General features: G+C 39.2%; 2 pseudogenes; one reads left to right on the top strand and one right to left on the bottom strand.

The window, feature by feature from the left end:
* Window positions 1-417: 417 nt before the first annotated feature.
* Window positions 418-1,056, top strand: LOC147610350 (uncharacterized; annotated as a pseudogene).
* A 385-nt stretch (window positions 1,057-1,441) lies between these two features.
* LOC147610351 (uncharacterized) lies at window positions 1,442-2,399 on the bottom strand (annotated as a pseudogene).
* Between the last annotated feature and the right edge of the window lie 14,831 nt (window positions 2,400-17,230).

Raw genomic sequence — 17,230 nt, forward strand, 5'->3', positions numbered from 1 at the left:
TAATTTGTGTAGAATTGTTCTTGGTGACCATGAGCAGGAGTATGAAGACATTGTTTCTGCCAATATCGTTATGTCCCATGGTGAACGATATGTTCATCTATTTGATTTTGCAACTAGCTTTACTATGGCAGCCCAAGTTGATTATGTATTATTAATAGACATTATGCAACATTTCAATATTCGTGAAGACTATTGCTTGGCTGTCTTAACAAATTTTAGTGAAGCAGACATGGGCTGGATAGAGGAAGGAGTTGATAATTATCTACTAGAGCTGATTCTGTAGTCCAGGACTTCGGATACTTGCCTGGAAGCAAGGAGATATTAAAGAAGATGTTCGATGAAGCTAGGACATATGAAACCCAATTGCCTTCCGAGGAGGAGGCTGCAGCAATTGTCGACCGTCTTGGTTTGGTAGATATGGGTAAATTTTTGGCACCTACTGTGCATGAAGACAGTAAGTCCATGATCCCTTTGTCGACAAGATCCATGCTTGAGGGTGATGAAAATCAACAGGTAATAGAGCCAAAGATTTTTCAAACTATAAGAATTTGATTTACGTGGACTTTGTCGATTGTGTCAATTAAACATATAACATTGGTACCAGGTTTTTGTATATGATGATGATTTCCTGAAGAGAGTAGGAGGCTCAAGATCATCCGGAGCTTCCACTTCAAAGTCAACAGGTCATTGAAAGGATGTTGCTCTCGCTCAATATGTAAGACATTTGAATCATCAAAAGGTACGTGCAATTTATGACACTTGCTTAAAATTGACAACAGCAAGCAATGACATGAGTCATGATGATTACAATTTTAATACGCAGATCATTATATTTCACAAGGAGTTCTCAAAAGACAATACAAAATTCCCTTTATTAGCATTCAAAGTACTATCTAGGTTTTGTGGTGGACACGAAGTGCCTTTAAATGCTGAGAAGGTGATGCTTGTCGAGAAACAGTTTGCACTACGGGTGTTTGGTCAGGGGTATGGTTGCCAAGCACTAAGATGTCCCTATTACTTGTCATATACAGCGCATGCTATTGTAGTGGGAATTAAAGACCCAGACACATTCCATCCATATGGAAAAAGATATCTAATAAGGACAAGAAAAATCCAGTCGAAACTGTTGCCTCCAACGGTGCATATGCCAAAAATAGATCTCCCAGGACAGCGACAGATGAAGAGGAAGAAGAGGAAAAGGAAGATGAAGAAGGAAGACCACTGAAGAAGATCAAGCCCACCTCATCTAGACCACCTTATCCCCAACCCTGACTTGAGCAATGCCACAACTGATGGCGCTCTCTCGCAGTTGACTGATTCCAAGCACATTGTCGCTTTTCTTTATTAATCAATTGTATTACATGTGTCAATGATGAGGGCTTGAATGTGTTTTTTTGTTTTATTTTGTGAATCAATTTCATGTAAGTCCATTGATGTAACTCTAAAAGACTATTGGCTTGATTCTTGCCTCCACCATGTCTAGTGTGCTTAAAGTAACCTATTCTTGCCATGTAATGTGACTTCTCCATGCCTTGAGTTGACCATATTGACAATGAACCGTATGTCTTTGCGAAATATGGTGTATGATTATATAGTATATGTTGCAATCAATGACAAAACAGAAAAAAATCAGATGTATGTATTAGTTGGTCTCATAGTATTGAGATTGCAGCAGTTTTTAAAGTTCTTACCATGTAATGAGTTACATGTTGATCACTCCATCCTACAATGAATGCCTTCCTCCAAGTCTCTAATATGTTTTCAAATAATTTTATCTCACTATTGCTCCAGCTCTTTTTCTCCATGAATGCAAAGATCTTATCAAGTGAAATCCACACATCTGCCTTCCGATTTTGGATTAAACCTTCATTTCCAGTGTCCTTGACTGCATTATGTAGATCTTTCCATCAATTAAACATCTTTTGCTTGTTTTTATCTCGATAGTCTTTGAGGCAGTATGACAAAAATCTTTTAGCTTTCACACCACCCATTGATGGTTTTTTTGGTACTTTGTTGCCCCCTTGTGACTGCTTGTCATCCTCCTCAATTTTAACATGCCCCCCATGCAAGCCAATGTTTGATAGCACTTCTTGTATTGCTTTGATTGCTTTTAAAGATTTTTTTTTAGGCTTTAACGTCCATGCAAAGCATATGTACAAATACACTAGCTTCTCTAAAATTCTACATAGTGCATGCAATGTGCATATGTGCACTTTGGATAGAGGAATATCAAGCACTGCTTTGAAATATTTATCTTTTAAATGCCTATTAGGAGTTTTGTTCCATAGTACACGATCTAAAGTCTTGGCACTTGACATGCAATATAGACATGGACTCTTTGCATTTGTACCTTTGCTTATGTTATACATGTATTTTAGAGTCTTCAAATCACCTGCCATGTGCCATTCCACTTTATAGTCACCGAACCCAGGCACATGAAGGGCCCTTCCATTTCTTTGCTCTCACTAATCAATGATGGAATTGTAGTTTGATGAAGCACCCAATGTAAAATTTCAAAGTCTTCTTTATCCACCTGTGTCGTTAGGAAGAAGCTCATGTTTAATACAAGTTTCGTGTTTAAATTATTTCAACATAATACACAGTCATATTCAATGATAAAGAAGATACCTCAAAAGATCCAAGCGGCAATATGTTATTCTCTGATTGAACACTGAAATATCTTGCATCATCTTTTGTAATTGATGTGTCTAAGGCCCTATTCATTAGAGTGATAGTAACCCTCTCCATTTTTCTGTTCTTTAAAATCTCACACTCATCCAGTTTCAAAACAAATTTTAGAACTCCTTCACATTCTTCTTGACTAATCTCAAAGAACTGAACTCCGTACGTTTGCAAAGCTTCAAGATCAAAGAAAATATTGTTGTACTGGTTAGAGTATCTCTCTGTCTTTAGCAATGAATGTTGCTTCAATATGTACTGGTGAACCAAGCTTCTCAAACACCTCTGAGTTCACATGGTGGCGTGTAGAATTTACTTGCATTGGTTTTAGAAGTAACGAACCTTTATGCTTCTTACTTTGACATTTCTCTGCTAGTGCCTTAAACAGTATATTATATGCTTTCTGAGAGATGCTAGTATCATCCAGCATTGCTTGCACCTGAGTTGCATTGAGCTGGTTCTTGTTCATAAAAGAAGACACATGCTTCTCATTGATTTTTTGATACAACATCTCTTCCACTATTCCTTTTGGTACCAAATGACTGTAATGCACTCCAGCTTTGGAATGTACCTTGGACTTTGGATGAAGTAAAGATCTAAAAATAGAATAACATCAAATTTGATTACTTATGTTAGTTTCAAACAAAGAACCTAATCTAAAAAGAGAAATATATATGAAACAAGAGTTAACATTACCTTACAGCTATACTCGCTTCTTCATCCCTCCATTTCCAACTTTCATTTTCTCTATGTTGAAAAGTTGCCTTCTTCTTTTACGTGGCCCTAGTGCTGTGTCCTTTCTCCTTAAAGCATCAATCTTTTTCTCCAAGTCTTGAATTGTTTGTTTGTTTGCCATAAGCTTCTCTGCATACAACCCATTTAGTTTTTTTATTTCAGTGTTCTCTATCTGTAGAAAATCCCTCTGCTGTTTTGCAACCATCGCTTTTGTTTCCAAGTGTTGGGCATAACTCAGCAAACCTTGTCTACCATCCCCGTGAAATGTAGTAGGTTTGTAATGTTGTAAAATGGAGGTGGTGCATTTGTAAATGGATCCTTGGGATACATTGACCCATCGATCCACAAGTCCAAATGATGCTCTCCATGATTCCTCCTTTACTCTTTTTGCTCATAACATTTAAAAAATCACTTATTTTGTTTCTTCAAATGCTGGTACTCAGATTGTATGTCCACATGAAGATGGTAAGTATCATATGTTCTTTTACATGCACCATTTCTACTAATGTTACTACTGAGAATTTGAGTGTCTCCATGTGTTGTTGAAGGTGGATTAATTAGAATCCCCAAATTTGGATTAATGTTCTCATTTGCGAAGCTAGTATTTTCTGTCATCATAAAACATATTAAAGAATTGAAACAAGAATTAACTTGATTAGTAAGGACGTTTTTTTTAAGTTTCAACAGGAAAACCCCCACGGTCGAGATGATGATTAAAGCTTTCCTCGAATCTATTAAATGCATAACTATCTCAAATCTATGAAATCTTGGTTCTGACAAGTTTTACGTGCATCCAACAAAGAATGCCACCTCATGATGAAACCTCATTGAAAGAATATGTATATTTTAATATATTCAAACCTACTATTATAATAGTAAAAAATGAGCCGAATTACAAATTTGGATATGTTTTAAACCCTTTTTATTTTCTTTCTCTAAGCTGAGTTGGCACTTCTTATAGGGCCCAAAATTGAGTCCACATTTCTCCTAATGGTACTCTTAACTCATCTTCGGACTCACTCTCCAGATAGTCCTCTGACTCATCTAGACTAACCTCTAGAATGTCCCTAGCTCATGTAGATTGGTGTTGGGCATGCTTGCCCACTTATGGCATTAGGCCACAGATGGATGGCTTGGCTAGATGATGGCTAGACGATGGCTAGATGGTTCAAAACCATTGAAGTGTTGGGACTTGATTGGACAGGGAGACAGCCACTTACTCTCTTTGATTTTTGAGATTTGGGTGTAGACCCTAAGCTTTTGGGGACCCAAACAAAACGGTTTCTATTGTAGAAGTCTTGAGCTCTTAGCATTTTGATGGGGATCCTATGGGGCTTGGTTTATGGGTAAAACCTTTTTGCCTGAGATTCCTGAATCTCATAATTATACTCATGAGTAGGCTTTTGGCTAAATGGTGGCATGCAAGGTCTTTTCTTGGGCATCATACCTTCATTATCTATCCAAGGTACTCTTGGTTACCCACTCCTTCCTTGGTGACCTTCCTGAAGGGTTGTTGAGGTTGTTGACACTTGGGGGGTGGTCTTCATCTTCATCGGCAAGTTTTTGGAATTCCTTAATGGTTTGAAAGGTGGTCAGTGTGGTGAGTGAAGAAAAATAGGAAAAAATTCCAAAACACTAAAAACCAAAAAATTAAAAAAGTGAGAAATTTCAAAAAATCATAAACACATACATGTGCACACAATTCCCATGTAATCACCTATACATGCATAATCGTAAAATAAACAGCCAAACAAGCACAAGCATGAAACACACAAAACCGGACATGCACACTTACACTTGCACACATAAACACATGTACGTGCACACAATGCATGTACACTTGCACACAATGCATGCACACACTTGCTCGCTCATGCACACAATGCTAACACACCCACCTGCATGTGTACACAACACTCACACTTGCTTATGTGCATGTATGCAATCCCCGCACACACACAAACAAACCTAGAAATAAAAAAACCCCATTCATCCCTCTCCTTCCTCTTTTTAACATTTTTTACACCCCCTAAAACTCATTTGCCTCCTTTTTTCCTCACCCCCCTAAAATGTATCCGCCCCAATATAATGCCGCCCCTAGTTGTTGAAACTATACGGGGGGGTAGGGAGCACTAGAGGTTGGAGAAGATCCAAGCAACTAGAATAACAAATCTACTATGATGATGCTATTGCTCTAGAGTACATTGACTTGCATGATTTTTCTCTCGAGGAGCTCCCGAGATGGCTATGTCACCATGAACATGGAAAGGCTTAACTTTCCACATGCTAAAGTGAAAGAAGTGGAGCACATGAGGCTAAAAGTGAAGGTAGGACTTAGACATGCAGCATGTGCCAAAGAGATTACGAGCCCACGAACAAAGATGGAATTTGTATCCGCCCGACAATATCAATGTACTGGTCATTCAATTTGACAACAAAGGATGGGACCAAACATGTTTCAATTTGACAACAAAAGATGGGACCAAACATGTTTCATTCTCCTAATGTGCTTCCTAAAGGTGTTCTAGATTTTATTTTCTTTTTGAAGTCTTCAAAGGGTTGAATCACTAGTGTCCATAACTCATCTCACCAACAAATGCATAGATATCTTTCATTGTAACAACATTCTAGTAGGTAGTACTTGGATGAGCAAAAAGCTAGTTCAGGGATAGAAGAGAGATTGACTTCTACATGTTGAGAGAAATTAGAGAGAGAGAGAATACTACGTTGTGAGCAGTGAGTATAATGTCAATTTTCATAGTGGCCTCACTTGTAAAGTACACATCGTGAGCTAGCAATCTTTCATTGTAATAAACTTCTTTAATGAGTGAATAGTGAGTATAATGCGAATTCTCACGTAGTGAGTAGTGAGTATAATGCGAATTCTCATGTAGTGGCACTTGTAAAGTGAGTAGTGAGTATAATGCGAATTCTCACGTAGTGGCACTTGTAAAGTACACATCATGAGTTGGTGACATCTTTCATTGTTGTAACAACCTTCTCTAATGGGTAGTACCCTAATGAGAGAACAACAAAAAGCTAGTTCATGAGGGATAGAAGAGAGAATGATTGACTTACTCCTGTTGAGAAGAATTAGAGAGAGATTACTACATTGAGCTGTGGGTACACTGAGCCATGGATACATTACTCCTGCTGAGAGAACTTAGAGATTACTACATTGAGCCATGGGTATGATGCATGTTTGCATAGTGGCCTCACCTGTAACGTACACATCTTAAGAACCTTCTCTAATGAGTAGTACCTAGATGAGCAGAGAAGGACAACAAGGTAGTTTATGAAGAGAGATTGGCTTGCTCTTGTTGTGCAAGGAATTAGAGAGAGTATACTACACACTAAGGAGTAGATATGATGCAAGTTTGCTAATGAAATGAGTCTTATAAGGAATGCAATATGGTCTTTACTAAATGGATTTAGACTATCTACGTGTTGAGTTCTATTTGTGGATTTAGACTATCTACGTAGATAGTCTAAATGGATTTAGACTATCTACGTGTTGAGTTCTATTTGTGTGATATTGGATTATAACTTTGTGTATCATGTGGTGCACTTTATTATTATGTATCATGTGTGATGCACTTTATTATTGTGAGATTTCATTTATGCATTGGCATGGGCATGCAAATAAGTATTGTAGTTCATGTAGCCAAGTATTTCTTGCACTATGAATTGTAGTAGTAGGTACTCTTGTCTCATGTCCAAACTCATTCTAGATAGTCCTTTGACTCATCTGGACTCTAGAATGTCCCCAGTTCATGTAGATTGGTGTTAGGCATGTTTTGACCACCTATTATGGCATTAGGTACAGATGGATAGCTTGGCTAGATGATGGCTAGGTGGTCTGGAACCACTGAAGTGTTGGGACTTGACCGGACAACGAGACAGCCACTTACTCTCTTTCATTTTATAGATTGTGGTGAAGACACGTTGAGGTTTTTGGGACGGGTTTGCATCATAGAAGCCTTGAGCTTCTAGCATTTTAATGGGGATCCAGTGGGGCTCAGATTATGGGTTTTTTTTTTTTGTTTGAGGCTCCCACCTCTCATAATTCTGCTCATTGGGTAGGCTTTTGGTTAAATGGTAGCATGCCAAGTTTCTTGGGCATCTTATGTTTGTTGGCTAGCCAAGGTACTCTTGGTTACCCACATTCCTTTTTGGTGACCTCCCTCTAAAGGGTTGTTGATCTTTGTCTTCTTCGCGAGTTTTTGGAACTCGTTATTGTTTGAAAGGGTGATCAATGTGGTGATAAGGGGAGTAGAGTGTTGAGTGCTAAGGGTTACTTGATGTGATGGCCTATAAGTGGAAGATAAGGCTTGGTGTTGATAGGTTTAGGTTGTCCTTGTCCAAGGTAGGGTAGGGTAACCAACCCTTGGAGAAGTTTAAGTCGTGTGGTTCTTCTTGGCCAACTATGACTACACAATCAGTGGTAGTTACAATCCATCCCCTCCCAAGGATGATGCTCTCTTTGATTGTATCTCCAGGGAGCCACATAAAATGACACATATGTAACATAGCCAACCCCTATCAAGTGTACAAAAACATCCACCTAGAATAGTAAGAAACATAAAACCAAAAACAAATGAAAACTAAAAAATAAATATAATAAAAAATTTTTAAAAATAAAAAATAGAAAAAAGAGCCAAAAACACAAAATCAAAAAAATAAAAATCATAAATGCATGCATGTGCACACAATGGCTATGCAACCACTGCATGTGCACAATCATAAAACACACACAACCACACAAGCATAATCACGAAACACACACACTCGCACGTGCATACAAATTTCATTTCCCTCACCCCATAAAAGCATCTGCTACCCCCCCTCCCACTATGGCAAAGGAAAATCTGGGGCTGCTTCTAGTGCTAAACCTAAGGGCAAAGCACAGGCCCATTCAGATCCTCCTAAGTCCGAAGAGGAGAAGACTAAGAAGAAAAAGAGATGCAACTATTGTGGAAACCTGGTCATGTACTTGAGGAATGCTAGAAGTGGATAGAGAGTGAAAAAAATAAGCAATAGCAAGGTCTTATTGTAACTACCACTGACAATGTCGAGGAAGAAAATTTTACACATGATGGCTATGCCTTAATAGTCACATGCAATGATTTGCTTGCTTCTCGTTCGTCATTGTCGGATACTGATTGGTACTTTGATACAAATGCATGATTTTTTTATTTTTTATTTTTTTTAAAGAAAGAGACTTCTATTAAGTATGAGAAAAACATACAAAGATCACAGCTATAAGCCGAAAAAGAATAGAATCACCCCAATATATAAGGTGATTTCAACCACTGAAGCATCATGATGCCATGTAAGACCTGTGGTACTAGAGGAAAAGAAGATGCCATGGTCCCACTCCCACATAAATATCACGTGCTTCGCCTGCGTAGAACGAGAGGGCCCCCAAATGCAAGCCCAAGTAGCCATAAGAGTATGGATGATATCACCCCATATAGTACTAATGCATTGAGACCCAAAAATATGGACACCCTCAATAGCCTCCGTGCATCTAGCTCTCCAAATCTGCCATGTTGTAATACTGACAACAATCTCCAACTAGTGTCAATCCTCTATCTGGGGGTGTATAATCAGATTGAGGAACATCCTGCAATAAACCATGCTGGGCAATACCTCTACGAATGAAAATAGCTGAATTTATACCACTGCCCTCATAAAAAAGTTATGGACCGTGGACTGGGAGAGCCAAGCAATTGCCCCCCAAGTCACATGCATGGCTCGGCCACTCAATTTGCCCATAAGTTAGGCTACAGAACCCCAAATCTGATGTGCAATGCTGCATCCCACTAAACAATGTTGTATAGTCTCAAAATCTGCTACACACCTAGGACAGGAAGGTGCTACACCGAAAACCGATCTCCACTAATTGGTGGGGAGACCACCATGTAAGAATAACCAAAAGAAATGAGAGATCTGGCTCCTTCTGTATGAGTGCCAAAGTCTATGCCAATATCTATGCTATATTATCACTAGAGAAATATCACAGCTCTCCCAATGAGGCCTAAGAAGGGATCCTATGCATCTGTTGAGTGAGGAGAAGCCTGGCATTCTGGACAGTGAAACTGAAAAAAGGAAGGCTTTTCAAAGGATCGAAGGCATCAATCCAATCCCACTCTCCTGGATCCCACCGAAGATATCTGATAGGACTGCCACCATATAATTACAAACACCAAGAGCCATGAGTCACTATCTGAGGAGAAGGGTCAATGAACCAATGCTTCCCCGAATGACCAACACTCCTCACTGGACTAAGCCTAGTATCTCGGATGATCTCCTCCAAACTACATCTCCTCAATCTCCCTCCAGACATGATAGAGTAAATGATGCAATATGTAGCCTCTTGACTTGGGAGAGCAATGACCTACAAAGGTATGCCTATCCTTGAAAAAACTCCAAGCCAACTCAGATGATAGTCTCCCGTGAAAGGTCCTAGAAAGCCACTCATGTGGAATAGCTGAATCAATCTGATCAATACGAATGCGAGAGCCCCTAAGATGCTGAATGGATGCAGCTCTCTGATCCTCTGGAAGACTCTTAAAGGTCTTCCAAGCAAGAACTGTGTCTCTCCCATTCTGACCACTGCATATAACGAGATGTACCAAGTGGCGGACCAGCCTCATCCCTAATGAGCTCGTTCCACATAATAGGTTATCGGTCAGCCTCATCTAAAGACCTAGGAGGTCTTTGTTGCAAAAAATATCTCATGCTTCTCCATGCTCTAACAATGGCTGCAATAAGAGGGGAAGATGATGCCATGAAATCAGCCTCTGTGAACAAAAAACGTGTGCTAAGCATCCAGTCTCTCCCAACCCTGGGTGTACATCCGAAAATCTAAGATAAGAAAAAATCATTCCAGTCTCTCCCAACCCTGGGTGTACATCCGAAAATCTAAGATAAGAAAAAATCATTCCAAGGCTTAGTGCCTGGTAGGAACCCTCTAACCACAAGTTTGCAAAGCAATGCCTTCCATTGAACATTCAAATTGATAATATTCAAGACCCCCTCTCGTTTGGGCTGAATAACTATGAACCAAGCTACCTGACGAGTGTTTGAGGTGCCATCCAAACCCGACCAAAGAAAATTGCGGATCCATCTCCACAATTAGCCAATGCACGCATGAGAAAAGCACCAACAAGAGGCAATAAACCAAGCTGAGGCAAGCAATACCTGATTAGCCACCTAAGCTCTAGAAGCTTAATCTAATCTCCTAGAGCTCCAATGGAGGAGCTTCTTCCGGATACTCATAATTATATGAGCAAACTACTGTGCAGGAGAAATATCAATCCCAACTTGGCATCCCAAATATCTAGCAGTGCATTCTCTGCTGATCCAAGTAGAACCAAGCCCTGCACCCCAAGCAACTCTTGGTGAATCACTAACCCAAAAACCAATAGATTTGTGCCAATTAATGAGTGTCCGTGCTGCCAAGCAGAACTCCTCTAGTGCTACCCGGAAGGAACATAAGCATATATGTGAAGCCTCCAGGAACATGGCTGTGTCATCAGCTAACTCAGAGAGTCAACCAATTCCTCTTGACTATGAAGAGGCAACCTCAATCCCAAAATACCAGCAGTGGAGCAGAGAAAGATGCTCATGGCCTCTACAACTATGATATGTAATAATGGGGCTAAAGGGAAGCCTTGCCGTACTCAGCGAGAAATCTGAAACTGCTCTCCACTATCATCGCAAGCAAGCACTCTACTGTGGGCATCACGATACATGCATGAAACTCCCTTGATCCATCTTTGAGATAAGCCCATTTGTTTCTCAGCCTGTGTTGATTCATTTGATGCTACAGAAGAGGCTAATTGGGCTCATGATGATTGTGCCTTTAAGTTAGTCACTACATCTTCATTGCATGATGTTGCTCTGCTAGTCATAGATTATGGTCATGATCCGTACTCTGATGATTATGCTTTATAGCAATTGTCAAACTGATTCACATGCTGTGTATTGCTATTCGTGATGTCCTTGGTCACTAATGCATTTGACCTCTCAATTGTGCTATGTCTTGGAGACATACCTTTATGCAATGATGCGTACTTGCTGAGATGTATTACTTTCTTTCCTAGCTTCTTGTTTCAGTTGCCTCCCCTTTGCAACTCATTTACATAGATGCTCATGGTGTCAGACTATTACATTGTCTTTAGCTTTGTTGCCTTATCACTATGCATAATTCAAGGTTTCTTTATCAATCTATGTGGGATCCCACATCCAATATATTTTTCCATACACACCACTGTGCATGGTGTTACTGAGAGGTTCACCGCCTTATACTCTCATAGTAATGGTTAAATGTATGGCTTGCTACCCCCAGTCACCACTAGATTCTTTCATTTGGGATTACTATCTCCCATTATTTTCAACCCACTTACAATGCTGAAAAATTTGTTATATATCAGCCAATTTCCGTTGATTATCACCTTGTCATCTGGACCATTAACTAAGGTTTCTTTGTTGATGTATTTGCATTCAGTGAACCTTGACAGCTTATGCATTTCTATTGAAAATTTTGCCATAGCACATTGTCCATAGTGCTTACATCTTCATGCCATTATTTGGTACCAATGCTGAATCTATAGAGCCTCCTTTGGCTCCAAATCAGCCTTCCGTGTTGCTAGCAATCAGCACATATTGCTCCGATTAGCCACACTTTTCTCTAGATGCCATGGGTGATGCATTAATTGAAGAGGATGCAAAAGCATAGAGAGTTCTCCGCTAATAGCAAGCTGCCTACACTTATGTTAGGGCGAACACACGCTGCCTCTCGACATGCATCTCATTTTGTTGATACGACCCTTGTTGCTTCCGCATTAAATGAGGAGTCACTTTCTCCTTTTGAAGCATTGGAGGATAATAATTGGGTTGATTTACTCGTGATTGGCCCTAATGAGGAGCAAATTTCAACTTTCATCGCTAAATTACAACATGCATTTGATGTTACAGACATGGGGCTTTTGCATTATTATTTGGGTATCTAGTTTATTCAGCAAGCTGTCGGATGCCTTATATATCTATGCGCTACCTACCTTGGTATTTAGTATGATTTCTTCTATTGAATCTAATAACACATGGCAGTTAGTTCCACGACCATAAAAAGGTCATTGGTGTTAAGTGGATTTTCAAAGTCAAGTTTCATTCTGATGGTACTCTTGATAAGTACAAGGCACGACTTGTTGCTAAAGGTTATGCTCAAAAAGAAGGTGAAGACTTTGATGAAACTTTTGCTCCTACTGCTAGATATTCTACTATTCGTGTTGTTTTTGCTCTTGCTGCACACTATGCTTGGCCTATATATATGTTAAAACTGCCTTCTTGAATGGAGATTTAGAGGAGGAAGTTTATGTGGCACAACCTGAAGGTTTTATTGCACAAGGTCATGAACATGATGTGTATTTATTACAAAAAGCTCTTTATGGTCTTAAGCAAGCTCCTCGAGCTTGGTATCAAAAGATTGACAGTTTTCTCCTTTCTCTACATTTTGAGAGGACTCATGCAGATCCTAATCTTTATGTGCTTATTGTGGATGATGATATATGCATTCTTGTGCTTTATGTGGATGATTTGACACTCACTAGCTCTAATTTGGACCTACTCAAATGGGTTCAAACTCAACTCACAACATCATTTGCCATGATTGATCTTGGACTACACTATTTTCTTGGTTTAGAAGTGTGGCAATTTGCTTCTGGCATCTTTCTTTGTCAAAAGAAGTATACTTTAAGGTTGCTTGAGAAATATGGCATGCATGATTGTGCACCACTCACTTATCCCATGGATCCTAATTCAAAATTATCCAAAGATGATGATTCCCCTGAGGTTGATTCTACAGAATATCGCCAACTTATTGGTTCTCTACTTTATTTGGTTAACACTCGGCCAGATCTCTCCTATGCTATGAGTATTCTCAGCCAATTCTCTTCACAGCCTCGTCGATCTCATTGGCAGGCAGCTTTGAGGGTTCTTTGATATCTTCATGGAACTCTTGAGTATGACATTTCTTATGCAGGTGGAAATACACTTATTGGTTACTTAGATTCTGATTGGGCAGGGTGTATTGATGTCTTCATGGAACTCTTGAGTATGGCATTTCTTATGCAGGTGGAAATACACTTATTGGTTACTTAGATTCTAATTGGGCAGGGTGTATTGATACTAGGTGTTCCATGTCAGGCTATTGTTTTATGCTTGTTAAAGGACTTGTTTCTTGGAAATGTCAAAAGCAACGAATTACTTCTTCTTTATCTCGATAGAAGCAGAGTACAAGTCATATCTTGATGCCACTTCTGAAGCACTTTGGCTTCAGCAAATTCTGAATCACCTTGTTCATCTACTTCGACACTCATCTACTCAGATTCACAGAGTGCTATTGCTTTAGCCAAAAATCCAGTTATTCGAGGACGATCCAAACACATTGATGTTCATTTTCATTTTGTTTGTGATTGGATTTTTGAAGGTCGCATTCAGCTTGAGTATTGTCCTACCAAAGATAATGTTGCTGATTTGTTTACTAAGCCTCTTCCTCGACCTACCTTGGATTATCTTCTTCAGCGCGTTGGCGTTGGTCCTCCCATCTGGACCTGAAGAGGAGGTGTTGAATAGGTGTCATCTCCAGATGGTGTCACACTAGTGGCACTCTTTAGCCTCTAGGTATTTTTGGGATTCATAGCATTCATTTCCATTTTTTCCTATTTACACATTTTTGGTGGGTGGAGGAAAGGATGGAGGAACTTTTCTAGAGATCCGTTCATCTTGTGCCTATATATATGAGGCATTGTAGTTCATTTCAAATCAAGTTGGCTAGTGGTTCATTGATGAGTTCTTGAGTACATTGTCTGTTTTCTCATCTCTTCTTTCTCACAGTTAAGATCGATATCTCAACATTCTTTGCCCCCCCCCAAAAAAAAGTTAAATATTTTGGATGTCTTTTTTGTAAGCCTTATTTCTATAAAAGGCTCAGTTCTACATAGAGCCCAGCGGGGTTTATCTATGGATATATTGATATAGGTATTATGTATGGTTAAGCTCCTATACTAGGCCTGGCAAGAGAGTTTCATGTGTTGGTAGCATTGTGTTCTTTTGTATGATCGCATGATTATAGTCTAAGAGCCCAAATCATATACTGAAGTTCTCTAGGTTTGTTGGATATTTCACAGTCTAGTGTTGTGTGAAGACCCTCTAATTAAGAGAACATAAGAGCCCAAATCATATATTGAAGGTCTCTAGGTTCGTTGGATATTTCAGAGTCTAGTGTTGTGTGAAGACCCTCTAATTAAGAGAACATAAGAGCCCAAATCATATATTGAAGGTCTCTAGGTTCATTGGATATTTCAAAGTCTAGTAAGTGTCCAATGTTGTGTGAACACTTTAGGCGTGAACACCCTCTAATTAAGAGAACAAAAGATAGGGCCTTGATGCCTATATAAAGCACTATACATGGTGGAAGTATGATCATAATGCAATCATTGTTGTGATGTTTAATCTCACTCTATTGTTGGCTCCACATCCGGGACAGTCACTTGGTTGCCTCCCTGTGCTGCCAGGCTACACTTGCACACCTCTACACTTTGTACCACCATCGAGCCTTGTACCATCAACAAAGCACTCCTTTGTTGTTGCATTATTTCTCCCTTTTTGGCCCGTGTTCCTATCTTTACACATACTCTCATCTAGACCGCCTATAACACATGTGACGCACCATGCCTACTACCATCCATGGTCCATGCCATGTGCAACACGGCAACACACGTGCTGCCCCTACTAAGTTTTTTCTTCTTCTTTACACACATCGCCGTTGCTGCATTTTAGTTACTTGCACACCTGCGTCGTGCCTACAACACATCTTCTACTCTTGATCTATGCCTCGGCCACACTAGTAGCTTTGGCCTCCATTGCCACATTAAACACCAGCTTTGATGTGTGTTCATGATAGCTCAATGACTTTCAACTCTCGTCACCATCAAAATTGGGGCCTTTCACACATGAGTATGGATAATTTCATCAAATTGGAGATCTACAAACACCCACATATTTTTGGGGCTTCCTTAGAATTAAGCCTCATGCATAAGATTGAATCCACTATGTTGACAAAAGCTTGGGGTCTTTCCTTATAGCTATCTATTTAACGATCCAAGTGCTCATTGCTCACCTTGGCCCTCCAGCCTAAAACAGCCTAAAACGATGGCCCAAGGGTCAACCACTTGGCAACGATGTCAAAAAAAGGAGCTCTTCATCAACACTGACCAACCACTGGGGAAAGTTTTTAAACTTCTAAAATATATTTTTCCTATTATGTTTAAGTCATGGGTTCTTTGTCCCCCAAAATCTAAATATTTTGGATGTCTTTTTTGTAAGCCTTTTTTCTATAAAAGGCTCAATTCCATTTTTCATTGGTCCCTATTTAGAGCTAGTAGGGTTGTTTATGGAAAATTGATGTAGGCATATTATATATGGTCAAGGTCTTATACCATGCCTAACATGACTGTTCTTTTATATCACTGCATGATCAACGCACCATATTGAAGGTCTTTGGGTTTGTTGGATATTTCAGAATCTATTTAGTATCTAGTGGTGTGATAGTGCCCAGTGGTGTGTGAACACCCTCTAATTAAGAGAACATAAGATAGGGCATTGGCACCTATATAAAGCGTTGTACATGGTGGAAATATTATCATAATACAATCATTGTTGTGCTATTGTGCAATCTCTCTCTATTTTTGGCTATCACATCTCTCTCTCTCTCTCTCTCTCTCTCTCTCTCTCTCTCTCTCTCTCTCTCTCCGTCTATTGTTGGCTATCATATCACATGTCTCTGTCTCCCTTTGTTTCTCTATGAGCACCATCTCCATGGCTTGAAGCTCCATCTCCATCTCTCTTTGCACAAGATTTGCTCATACACTCACATCATGGATATCTTCCACCCACCATAGCATGAGCTCTGATCTTGTCAACACCAATAGTACTATGAGCATGGCTATCTACTTAGTTGTCTCTTTTCATCAAATGATTTGATTTCATAGACAAAAGGTGTAGAATGTAGAAGATCATGATGCCTTAATTGTGTCTTTGATATGACATTTTGCCAACATGCAAAAGCTCTAGGAGGTTTTTTCCACCCTCCCTATCAAATGTTGAGAAAATCATGGATATTGATGGAAATAGAATAAATTACAAAATAAATAAGTGTTCAAATCTATATTGTCAAGTATGTTCTTGGCATCTTTTTTTTTTGGTAATGGCATCACTAGGTACTACCTTAGGGGAAGTTCAAAATTCAGTAATTCTCAATGTGCTTCATGTTCTAAAAATGTATAGATTCTAATGTGACACTTTATAATTTCAGACCTCATACTAGTTTGATGAGATGAATATATTTGAGAAGGGTGCATCACATTGCACCCACATATCGAGATAGCCTTAAATGCTTATTTGAGTTTATCTTTTACAAACCTTACAAATAGCATGATGCTTGGGTTTTGCTTAAAGAACTATATTATTTTTGTTTAGAAGGCCATGTAAAAGTTGTATCAAGGCTATGTCAATAAATTTTCAAAATCTAAGAAATTTTAACATTTTCAATTTCCATATGGTTTGCGTAAGGGATGCATTTTCTAAAACTAAGAATTCTAAGGCACACATCGATGTTAATATGGGTCCCAAATGTTTTTTACATTAATTAATTAGTCAACTGGGGCATTGAAAGGTAAACCTTAGTAATAATAGCATTAGATTTTATAAGGTTGAATATGATGGGGGTAGTGAAACTTCAAGATCTTTG

Source organism: Cibotium barometz, chromosome 49 (genome assembly GCF_041138505.1).
Source record: "Cibotium barometz isolate CiBa-2024 chromosome 49, ASM4113850v1, whole genome shotgun sequence".
In the NCBI taxonomy this organism is placed as follows: domain Eukaryota; kingdom Viridiplantae; phylum Streptophyta; class Polypodiopsida; order Cyatheales; family Cibotiaceae; genus Cibotium; species Cibotium barometz.